Genomic DNA, 11,864 nt, shown 5'->3' with positions numbered 1-11,864 from the left:
TTTACTCATAAGAACCAGGGTTTGATTATACCAAGACCGTTTTTATCAATGTTTCTTTTTCCAGAGGGTTGTTCTTTTAAAAATCATGTTTCTCCTCAGAAATGCTTTGGCTTCACATACTATTCTCTATTACATATATTTCTATCATAAAATGATTTTCCTCATACATGCAGATCCGCACAAATACAGCCATATACATATATATATATATATATATATATATATATATACATCTTTTAATAGATCAATCTCATTAATATATATTTGTCTTCTTACAGATCTGTGTCGATTAGTTTGCTTCTCCTCATATAAGTCTGTCTCCTTTTTCCCTCACACTAGATTCCAGAAAAAACGTTATTCCTCCTCTCTCCACTGTAACTGACACACTCCCTTGTCAGTTGTGGTGCGATTGCGCAATATCTTACTGACCGCCGGGGACTCTGGGAAATGTAGTCCCAGCCATCCTTGGCTTCTATATTTATCAAAAGCAGTGTTACATAAAAGAAAGAAATATATTTGCTTTTGAGTGGTGAGGCTCACACCCAAAGAACAATACCCTTTTTTGTCTGCTTAATAAAGTTATTTCTAGTGCTTTTACTAGAAACACTTTAGATTGTAAAATAAATAAATATATTTGTTTTTTTGGGAGGTGCAGCTCACACTCAATAACACTCTGTTTTTTGACCACTTAATAAAGATGTCACTGCCCTTCCCAAAATTTCTTTCACTAGAACTTGTTTTTTGCGGTGTGTTGCTGACAGTCATATAGCACCCTGTTTTTCTCCACCAAATACTAGATCAAAATGATATCTATAGTACTATATGTATATACTATAATAACAGTAGCCACTGCTTTAAACTCTCTGACAGATAAATTGATAGCAAACTATTCTAGCAGACTAAACTCTACATAAATAAACTGCATTAAAATAATCACAGCTGTCTAACACTCTAGTCACTCTCTCCACGTGAGTTTCTGAGCACAGCCTGCCAGTTACCTTCTTCCCCCCATGTTCTCTCTTTTAAAATGGCAGCTGAGAACAATAGGGTGAGCTATATATGAAAGTTATTGATCCAAAAATATCAACATTTTCCCGGAAATAACGTTTTGCCTTGTTTTCAGATCGCGAATTGTAACTCAGTTTCACCCGGAACCCCAAAACATAGAGCTGTCGGGTTTATATTAATCCAAAGACTAATATAATATGATAAGATAGCGCAAAACTCAAATCGATATAAAATTTATTACAAATACATGTGTATCAACAATAGATATGATAGGCAATTGTTTCAATAAATTCTGGTTAAATGGATAAAATATCAGAGGAGACTTAACAATCAAGAGACTAAATCATTGGCATAATCTCATTATAAATGTCATAGTACAAAAAAAGATTATTGCCTCTGAGGAAACGGCAAGCTAGTGCCGAGAAACGCGTCAGGCGGAGTTCATCATATCTATTGGAGACTTGGAGACGTGGCATCTCTTCATTCATACCCCGGGGTTGGATTAAGTTTATCCTACTTGCTGACCACACACTTTTTTTTGTGATTAATCTGAAACGGATGCCGATACGGCATTATCTGCAGGCGGAGGACACTGAACCTCACTTATATATACCATTCTCTTTGATCCATTCCAATGGACGCTGATACAACCTAAACCGCGGCTGGAGGATACTGAGCCCGACGTGCAGGTTTGATGTTTATACCTTCACCCACATTATTCATTTTTGCTGGTTACAACTTTACTCTTAGGAGCATCTAGAGCCGGGAACAGCTGCTGAATTTGCTCATTAATCAATTTCATATGCCTCCTTTTTAGTATGTTACACTTTTTTTTATTTACTTGGATTTATCTATGTTATATGACACTCTAAGGAGATTGACTAAACTGAAGTGTACATCTAAATCAATCTGGAAATTAATCTAACGAGACTGACATTCAAGTGGAAGCCCTTTGCGGTTTCCTTGAACTTACACTTCAATTGATGTTCTAACTGGAGGCTATCTAAGCACGCTTTACCACTCGGAATTACCTGCATATCTTCATTGTCTATTGCATGCGGTCAATTGGATAATAGATTCTTTTTATGAGGTCTAAAACCATCTGTATAACGTTAATTACAATATTAACCTCATAATAGCTAATTCTATGATGCTGATGACATTCAGCAGCTTTTGAAGGTTCTTTGAACCTGGTTATATGTCTATGTGGGATATAATTTATAAGTCTTAAGTGATACTGTTTTAATAATATATATATATTTCTACTATGACATTTATAATGAGATTATGCCAATGATTTAGTCTCTTGATTGTTAAGTCTCCTCTGATATTTTATCCATTTAACCAGAATTTATTGAAACAATTGCCTATCATATCTATTGTTGATACACATGTATTTGTAATAAATTTTATATCGATTTGAGTTTTGCGCTATCTTATCATATTATATTAGTCTTTATATTATTGACGGGTCCAGATCCCATCTAGACAGCTGCATCTCGATCGATTGATATAGGATAATTAGCGCCCCATATATGCGTGTTTGTTTTGATATTATATTAATCCAAACCACTCATCTCTAATTATATACACATGTGGGATTTATTTCCAATATAGGTGTAAAGCATATAGTATATCTATAAGGTTGCACATTATGTAATATACACAGGTGTGTGAGCGTTTGCAGTACAGCTATAATGTGACAGGATGGACCTCTCCTATGCCACCCCGCCTGTGTTGCTTGGATCCGGGCTGGGCGTGCCTTGCCAAAGTCCCCTTTCTGCATCCCATATTGCGCACCTCTAAACGGCTGCCACCACTAGGCTCCTTCTCTGGCACCTAGAACCGGTTCCTTCAGAGTAACTCTTGCTGCTAGTGTAACCCCTCGCTACTACACCTGGGCTGCTACCCCTGAACTCCTCCTTTAGATCAGGGTTGCTGTGAATGCTTCCTCCTGGCTTATCACATTTGACAAAGCTGCATGGTAGCGGGCAGAGCCTTGGCTGCATGGTAGCGGGCAGAGCATTGGTACTGGAATGCTGGGTCCTAACTTCAGAACAGCCATATAACAGATTAGCTTGGTCTAATCTGTAGGTCACAGTATTTGCCACAGGTAAGTAGGCGTCAAAGCAGGATCTTGAAGCGGTGATGTTTATTAGCTCAATTTTCTAATAAGGACAGTTACACAAATTTGTGCTACTAGTGATCTTCAGAAGGAACAGATGGTGTAATATTGCTACTATATGGTCAAACAGTGCGCTTTTTATACAGATTACCATAGATACCTTGGCAAGAGTTAATCCAGTCTCTTGCCCCTCTAACCAATCCAGGTGCTCCATGCTGCCTGTACATAAATCAGCCTGATGGGTGTAACACAATTTACATTGCTGCTACCGGCACCACAACGTCTGAGATTTTATATTGAATGTTTACCATTACGATATAACATTTTTCTCTAATCTTGCTTTTAATGCAATTTAACTTGAAAATTTCACATTAATTTGTGGTCACTTGCATCCTGAGTCTTACCAACATAGAAAGTCTACCATCAAGTTTAATACCCCCTCCTGTGCTTCAGGCTCAGTAGACGTGTTGGTCACTCAGAGATACAAAGGTCTCATTAACAGGGGATTACCTGTTTCCAGACAGTAGTAAAAACACATCCCCTCCACTCATATGCTTACTTGGGACTTCCTATAAAAAGTTACAAAACCCAAACATGACATACTGTCTTCAAAATCAATACATTTCCATATAAAACACATACCAATATAAAATAATAAGCACATTTGCAATGATATAAATTGGTGCTTGTGCCACTAATTGAAATAAATTTCTACAATAAATTATTTCTACGTGATCCAGCCACATATAAAGTCACATATAATATACAAGCTAAGCTCAAAACACACCTGTTCCTTAAAGCCTACCAATCTTCCACCTAACCCGTCCTACCCGCCCCTATTCTGCCACTTACACGTCAACTGGCTCCCTTTGTGCTTGAGTTTTGTTCACCCTCCCTTAGGATGTAAGCTCATTTGAGCAGGACCCTCTTCCCTCCTGTCTCCATACCTGTTCTTCTGCTCTGTCTGTACTGCATCAGCCTGCGTGGAGCCTCTGAAGTTTTGGTATTTATTGTTTACTGTTCAGTTATGTCTCACCCTGTATAGTCTACTGTTTGTACTGTGTACGGCGCTGCGGAACTCTTGTGGCGCCTAACAAATAAAGGATAATAATAATAATATACACAGGTAAGTGAGTGTTTACAGTACAGGTATAAGGTAACACATTATATAATATATACAGGTGACTTTTGTTTCCAATACAGCTGTAAAGCTTTTAATGCAGGTATATGGTCACATATGATATAATATACACAGGTATGTGCGTGTTTCCAGTACATGTATAGGGTCACAAATAAAATTATATACACAAGTATTTGAGTGTTTCCAAAACAGGTATCAGGTCACTATGACAGTAAGAATCTCCTATGCCCCCCCCCCCCCCCCATCATGGTGCTGAGGACCGGCTGGGACTGCCTTTCAACTGCCTTCTTTCTTTATCCCAATTGTGCCACCTTAAACACAGTAGGAGCGGCTTTGTCACTATCATTAGGCTCCTTCACCGGCACCTAGGACCGCCATCTTCTGGGTATCTCTCGCAACTAGTGTATCCCCTTCCTGGGCACCTTTTCCTTCAGATCAGGGTTGCTGTGGATGGTTCCCCCTGGCCTATAATATTGTACAGAGCTGCAGGATAGTGGACAGAACATTTGTACTAGACGCTGGGTCCCAACAGCTGGACATCGGATTAGATTGGTCTAGTCTGCAGTTCACAAGGATTACAGCAGGTAAGTTAAAGCAGGAGCCTTAAGCAGTGATATTTATTAGCTCCACAAGTCCTTATAATGACAAATACACACTAGTTTGAGGTACTAGTGATCATCTAGAAGTTACAGATGGAATAATACAAAACATAGTCAAACAGAGCTAATTTTATACAGTTTTAAACACATAACCTGGCTACAGGTAATCCAGCTTCCCGTTACTTTAACCAATCCAGGCTGATTCATGTGGCCTGCGTGTGAATCAGCCTGAAGGGGTTTACACCTTTTTACACTATTGGTAGTAGCATGGAGGGTGTGCTTCCCACCAATCCACGAGCTGCCAGGGAGCAGGGAACTTAGCCTCCTCTCCTCCCCTGGTCCCAATAAGTCAATACTGGGCAAGGAATAGGTGCCAGACATGGTCACCTCATTCAACTGGAGGTACTCTAAGCAAAACGCATTGCCTTGAACCAACACAATGGTGGTTGCCCATGGACTGCGCGTTGGTTGGGTCACATCTAGCTCAAGCATCTCCTGCATTTGTCTGTACATACACTCCTTGGCCTCTGGTGAGACCTTCTAAGTGGGTTGCTTAATTGGCCTATGCTCACCAGTGTCCACAAGATGCATCACCAAAGAAGTCTGTCCGGGCTTCCTACTAAAGTGAGACGCAACGCCTGCATGTAAATCAGCCTGAAGTGGTCAACACCTTTTACATTGTTACAAATGGCAGGGGGTAGTGTACTTCCCCCTGTCTACGAGTTGATAGAGATAGGGTGGCTTATGCTCTTCTCTCCCTTGGTGCAAGTGAGTCCACATCGGGAGATTTACCTTTTAAATCTCCTGCCCAAAAAAAACTTCCAGGAACCCTGCCCTGGGGTCTGGCTATCCCCCCTGGCTGAATTGGGCTCCAGGGAGAAGGCAGCAGGATCCCGGTGCAGCAGTCCCCATCTGCTGCTATCTGGGGACTCCCTGAGCTCTAGTATGAGTTTCAGCATGAGGTGGTTCCAGGAGGAGTTGCTACAAGTCCTCTCCAGCAGCCACAGAGCTGCAGCTGCCAGCCAGGTTGTACTCAGGGAGCCCCTGGCTCCCTCTTCATCCAGTGACTACTCATGTAGCCCCCCGCTGGACTAACAGGGATTGGGGGACCCTCCGGAATCACATTGCTCCAGTCCCACGGACAGGGACTGGAGCTGCAGCAGGAAGCCTGCCGGGGGAGCACCAGATCCCCACTGGACCACCAGGGAATGGTACGACCTTTGTTTATTTAAATATAACCCTACACTTGCATGTACAATTTAAATAAACTTAGTTAACCCTTTTGCGCTGCAGAACCGGGTATTGCTCTCCCAGTGCCACAGCACATATTTAAACACATTTTTATTTAATTAAATACATTTTTAAACATTAACTTTTTATGTGTGGCACCTAGTGATATATCTTCCCCAGTGCCGGATATTAATCCTCCCAGCGCCAGAGGACATTTAAAGATGGTCACAACATAGTCACATATTATATAATATACACAGGTATGTGAGTGTTTCCAACACAGATATACGGTCACATATAATATAATATACACCGGTATGTGAGTGTTTCAAATACAGGTATACGGTCACATATAATATAATATACACCGCTATGTGAGTGTTTCAAATACAGGTATACGGTCACATATAATATAATATACACCGGTATGTGAGTGTTTCAAATACAGGTATACGGTCACATATAATATAATATACACCGCTATGTGAGTGTTTCCAGTACAGGTATAAGGTCACATATAATATAATATAATATAATATAATATAATATAATATACACAGGTATGTGAGTGTTTCCAGTACAGGTATAAGGTCACATATAATATAATATACACAGTTATGTGAGTGCTTCCAGTACAGGCATAAGGTCACATATTATACTATATACACAGGCGTGTTGTGTTTCCAGCTCAGGTGTGAAGTTGTTAGTATAGGAGTGAAGATACAATTACAGGACTCCCAGGGGTCTCGGCAGTAGATAAATAGTGATACAATCAGTGGGAATTCAGCACTGGAGAGGGACAGACACCTCACATAACCAGGAGCCGACAGGTGAGTACAGAATATCTACATATTTCTCTATATCTGAACTACAAACTGTCACAATAATATTGTATTCTGTATTATTGCATTATCTCTTTAATTAGAGCAAGGATGATTATTAGATTTGTATCATAAGAATGATAAGTGTACCTTGCTTCCAATGAGGAAGTTAACGATTATAAAGGGGTTAAGTTTGCTGAAGGGATTGCTGTTAAGAGCTTAGAAGAGTTAATTATTATTATGAGAAGTTAAATATGATGAGGGGTTAAATTTGAGGGTTTGGGGGACAATTAAGATTACTGAAACAACATTGACGAGCCTTTCACTCTATATTCTATAACCAACTTGACATCATTGACAGCCAACAAATCAGGAAGTGCTAATGTTCAATTGATTGGCAGCAGTACCCACCAATCCAGACCTCATCTGTCAGAGATCCTGCTCTTCCTATATTCTCATTAGTCCTCATATATCACATATATCAGGAGTAATAACTTCTCTCCATTTGTTATTATGTACGGTAATAAGGAGAAGTGTGAGTGATTTAATATAAAGTATACTAACTTATCTAAATATTAATTATATGAAAATATATAATCTTATATATATTTGACATTCCAATTATATGAATATTAAGCCACTATGATAATATTATATCTATGGATTGGGTACTAAACGCTGAGTACCCAAAACTCAACACAAATTTCCCCCGTAGTATAGCACCGATAGCGATCTTACCTACATTGTCTTCATATTGACTGCTTGTAATACATACTTGAAATAATTGCGGCGAATCAACATGCTGCCCGGGCAAAATGACTTAATGTTAAACAGCGATACTGAGATTGATGGTATTAAGGTGGTCATTTAAGAAAGCGCCGCATGTAGAATCTTTGTTTTGAAAAGCATTCTACATTCTACACACGTCGCTTCCTTAAATGACCACCTTAATACCATCAATCTCAGTGCCTCTGTTTAACATGACGTCATTTTGCCCGGACGGCATGTTGATTCGCCGCAATTGTTTCAAGTATGTATTACAAGCAGTTGATATGAAGACAATGTAGGTAAGATCACTATCGGTGTTATACTATGGGGGAAATTTGTGTCAGGTTTTAGGTAGTCGATGAAGTGACTATCACCGATATCTTCTATATCTATTATAGTATTAGAGTTATTTTATCATTCCGTTATATATCCTATAGTATACTGTTTGTTATTAGATTATGCTATCCCTAATTAAGATATAATATAATATGCTATAATGAACTGAAGTTATTAAAATTGTTTTAATATAATAATAAGAGTGCACTGTGATAACAGGTGAGTATGTGTATAAATATACTATGATATGTGCTTCTTAATTAATTATAATTCTTATGAAATAATAAAATAATTCATAATTATGATAACTTAAGGGATAAATGTTAATGAAATAATAATAATAATAATAATAATAAATTAAGTGACAAAATAAAAAAAATGTGATGAAATAAACCCAGTGTTGATTAAATAAAACGGTGAGAAAATTGTGAGAAAAAGTTTAAAAATATTAGAAACCGGGTGGCGATTAAAATTAATATAGACATATTGAAATACATGTACGTCTTATTCGATATATAGATAAAATTATGTATATATAGAATTATACTATCTTGACCTACCACCACCACCATTATCTATTATTATTGTTGCAATTTCTTGTTTCCACTGACTTAGTCAAGGAACAAAATTGTGTTCCAAGAGGACACCAGGGGGTAAATGTATCAATCTGCGGGTTCTTCAACACCCGCGTGTTCAGCCTCTTCCGCGATTAAATTTCAAGCGGCGCTGCATTGTAAAGGGTTAACTTCCCTATACAATGCAGCACCGCTTGAAATTTAATCGCGGAAGAGGCTGAACACGCGGGTGTTGAAGAACCCACAGATTGATACATTTACCCCCAGTTCTCCTACAGCTTAAATCCTCATCACGTTACCAACACCACCTATCGAATAATAGTGAAGGCTCTTCTTAATCCCAGCAATTGTAATAACTGAACATTTTAATATATTTAAATAGCTTTTTTACATTTAGTTTATCTTTCTTTTCAGAAAAAAAGATGGAAATATCAGATCGAAACAAGACTTCAGCCTCGTACACAGTATTCACACTCTATGGGTTTCCAGGTGTCACAAAATTCAGGCCTCTTCTCATTATACCATTCTCTTCTATATACACAGTGATACTGGCTGGTAATTCTGTCGTTATGGCTATAATTGTCCTGGAGAAGAGTCTACACTCCCCCATGTACATCCTTATCTTTTCTTTTCTAGCTGTCAATGTACTTTACACCTCCGCTATGATACCCAAGATGATCCTGGCTCTACTAGGGCTGAACCAGATTACTCTGGCTGGATGTTTGGTGCAGATGTTTACAGTGTATTCATGTTTAATGACTGAGAGTGTCATTTTGCTGGTAATGGCCATAGATCGGTATCTAGCCATCAGCCAGCCTTTACAGTACTGGCAAATTATAACCAAACATTTGCTAGCCCATTTTTCGGTCAATTCATTGATTCGTATATGTTTTTTTGTGTTTCCTCTACTCAGTTTGGTCGCTAGCCTCCAGTATTGCAGGTCCAACATTATCTATCACTTCCATTGTGAAAACACAATGCTCTTCGAACTTGGATGTGGAGACAATGCCCTAGCCAAGGTCGCAGGAGTATTGGTGAGAACTGCAGTTAGTTTGTGCGACATCAGCATCATTTTACTTTCCTACCTAAAGGTTCTTCACACAGTCATGAAGATTGCGGTGGGAGTAGCTCGGCACAAAGCCTTGAACACCTGCAGCACGCACCTGTTGGTTGTTGCACTTATCTATGTCTCTGGTATTATAGCTGTCATTCTGAACCTGCCAAACGCCTTCACATCCTATAATGTGCAAAATATTTGCAGTGCAGTATACTATCTGCTCCCGCCTATGATCAACCCATTTATCTTTGGTCTATGGATGAAAGAAATTAAGGACAATATACTGAAACATTGGAAGAAGAAAAATATCTCTCTCAAGCACACAGGTCAATGGGAGAGATGAGAGAAATCCAAAACTATTGTTTGGGTATATGACAAATTAACATGTGATAATATCAGTCTCAGATGAACATATGAAGCAGAGTACTCAGACGTAGGGGTTGTGTTATATTATCACTCATGACTTCATACGCCACCAAATTAATTTTTGCTTAATGAGATGAACAAAGAACTGAGATCAGACTTGCAGGAAATTTTCATGGTGGACCCTAATCTTACCAAACATGGAAGAGACAAATTAGGTTTTTGTCAATGGACCACTTCATTTTGCTACAAATTGATTTGAACTCCTGTAATTTCAATAATGATATGTAGACTTTTAATATTCACTGTACTATATCAAACACACAGATAAGAACATGTACCCAGTACAGATGTGATGTTGCTGGTAGAGGTATATGGTCACATGCTATATAATATACACAGATATGAGCATGTATCCAGTACAGGTGTGAAGTTACTAGTAGAAGTATATGGTCGCATAGTATATAATATAGGTTTGGTACCAATTATTGGCTGTAGTAAATCCGACAGCAGTTTGAGCAATAGGAGAAGTGTAATTTTCAAGTGTCCGACCTGGAGGGGAGAGCGACTGCTTGAAATGACTCTTACAAACAATTCCGCAGAATGAACATCCCGACGCCTGCAAATCACTATTAAGGTGGTCAGTTAAGGAAGAGCTACCTCTACAATGTAGACTAAACATTGTATAGTTGGTGGTTCCTTAACTGACCACCTTAATAGCGAAAGTGTCTAGGTCGCACTTTAACCTGACGTGATTTGCTGGTGCCGGGATGTTCATTCTGCGGAATTGTTTGTAAGAGTCATTTCAAGCAGTCGCTCTCCCCTCCAGGTCAGACACCTGAAAATGGCACTTCTCCTATTGCTCAAACTGCTGTCGGATTTACTGTAGTCGCAAAAGTGACTACCACCGATATAATATATACAGATATGAGCATGAATCCAGTACAGGTGTAAAGTTACTTTTAGAATCAAATGGTCATATACTATATAATATATGTAGATATGAGTATGTATCCAGTGCCAGTGGTAGTCAGTATAACGGTGCTTGAATTGAAATCCTGAAAACCGGTATAATGACAAAATAACTCCGATTGCACTAATTGCGATATATATATAAAATGCAGACTTACTATAATGAGGAAAGACCACATGCCCGATACGACTCCTACACGACTGCCATACATTCCGCTGCCAAGTAATGGCTGCACTTACAATGCAGACAGTGGGCCTGAGCCATTAAGGAAAGTAAGGCAAAAAAGGACTACATGTTGTCCTGGACAAACCATGTAACAATGCAAGGGGTGCAAATTAGTTTATTATTTTGCACATAAGTTAAATACTGGCTGTTTCTTCATCTAGCACACAAATACGTGATAGTTTTATTTTTACACTGAAATTTAAAGTTGATCTAGGACATTCCCTATCCAAACTATAAATCTGTCCCCACATTTTAAACTTTCCTCCCCCTCCAGTGCAACATGGTTTTGCCCAGGTGCAAAGTTACTTCTTTTTTATGCTTTGCTCTCCTTAATGACTAAGGCCCAGTGAGCTTTGCTGTGTACATCAGTTCTTTCTTTGAATATTTTAACTATTATATGATTAATGTCTCCAAGGTGGTCTCTAAAGATGGAAGTCAGTCCTTCCTGTGTGTTCAACGTTAAAAATCCTTGGGAACAATTTGTATCCCATAATAGTTGTCCTCTAAGCTTAATAACTATCTGTTTTCTACCCTCTTCTGTGACTGCTACCCGGAGTCATTAAATCGGGAACAAATAGTTGGTAAACCAATACTTGCAACTACCTTTAGTGGCGGTGAATCAACCTGTTCTTCTGGACTAATG

This window comes from Mixophyes fleayi, chromosome 2 (assembly GCF_038048845.1).
Source record: "Mixophyes fleayi isolate aMixFle1 chromosome 2, aMixFle1.hap1, whole genome shotgun sequence".
In the NCBI taxonomy this organism is placed as follows: domain Eukaryota; kingdom Metazoa; phylum Chordata; class Amphibia; order Anura; family Limnodynastidae; genus Mixophyes; species Mixophyes fleayi.
Note: the sequence above shows the minus strand (reverse complement) of the source record.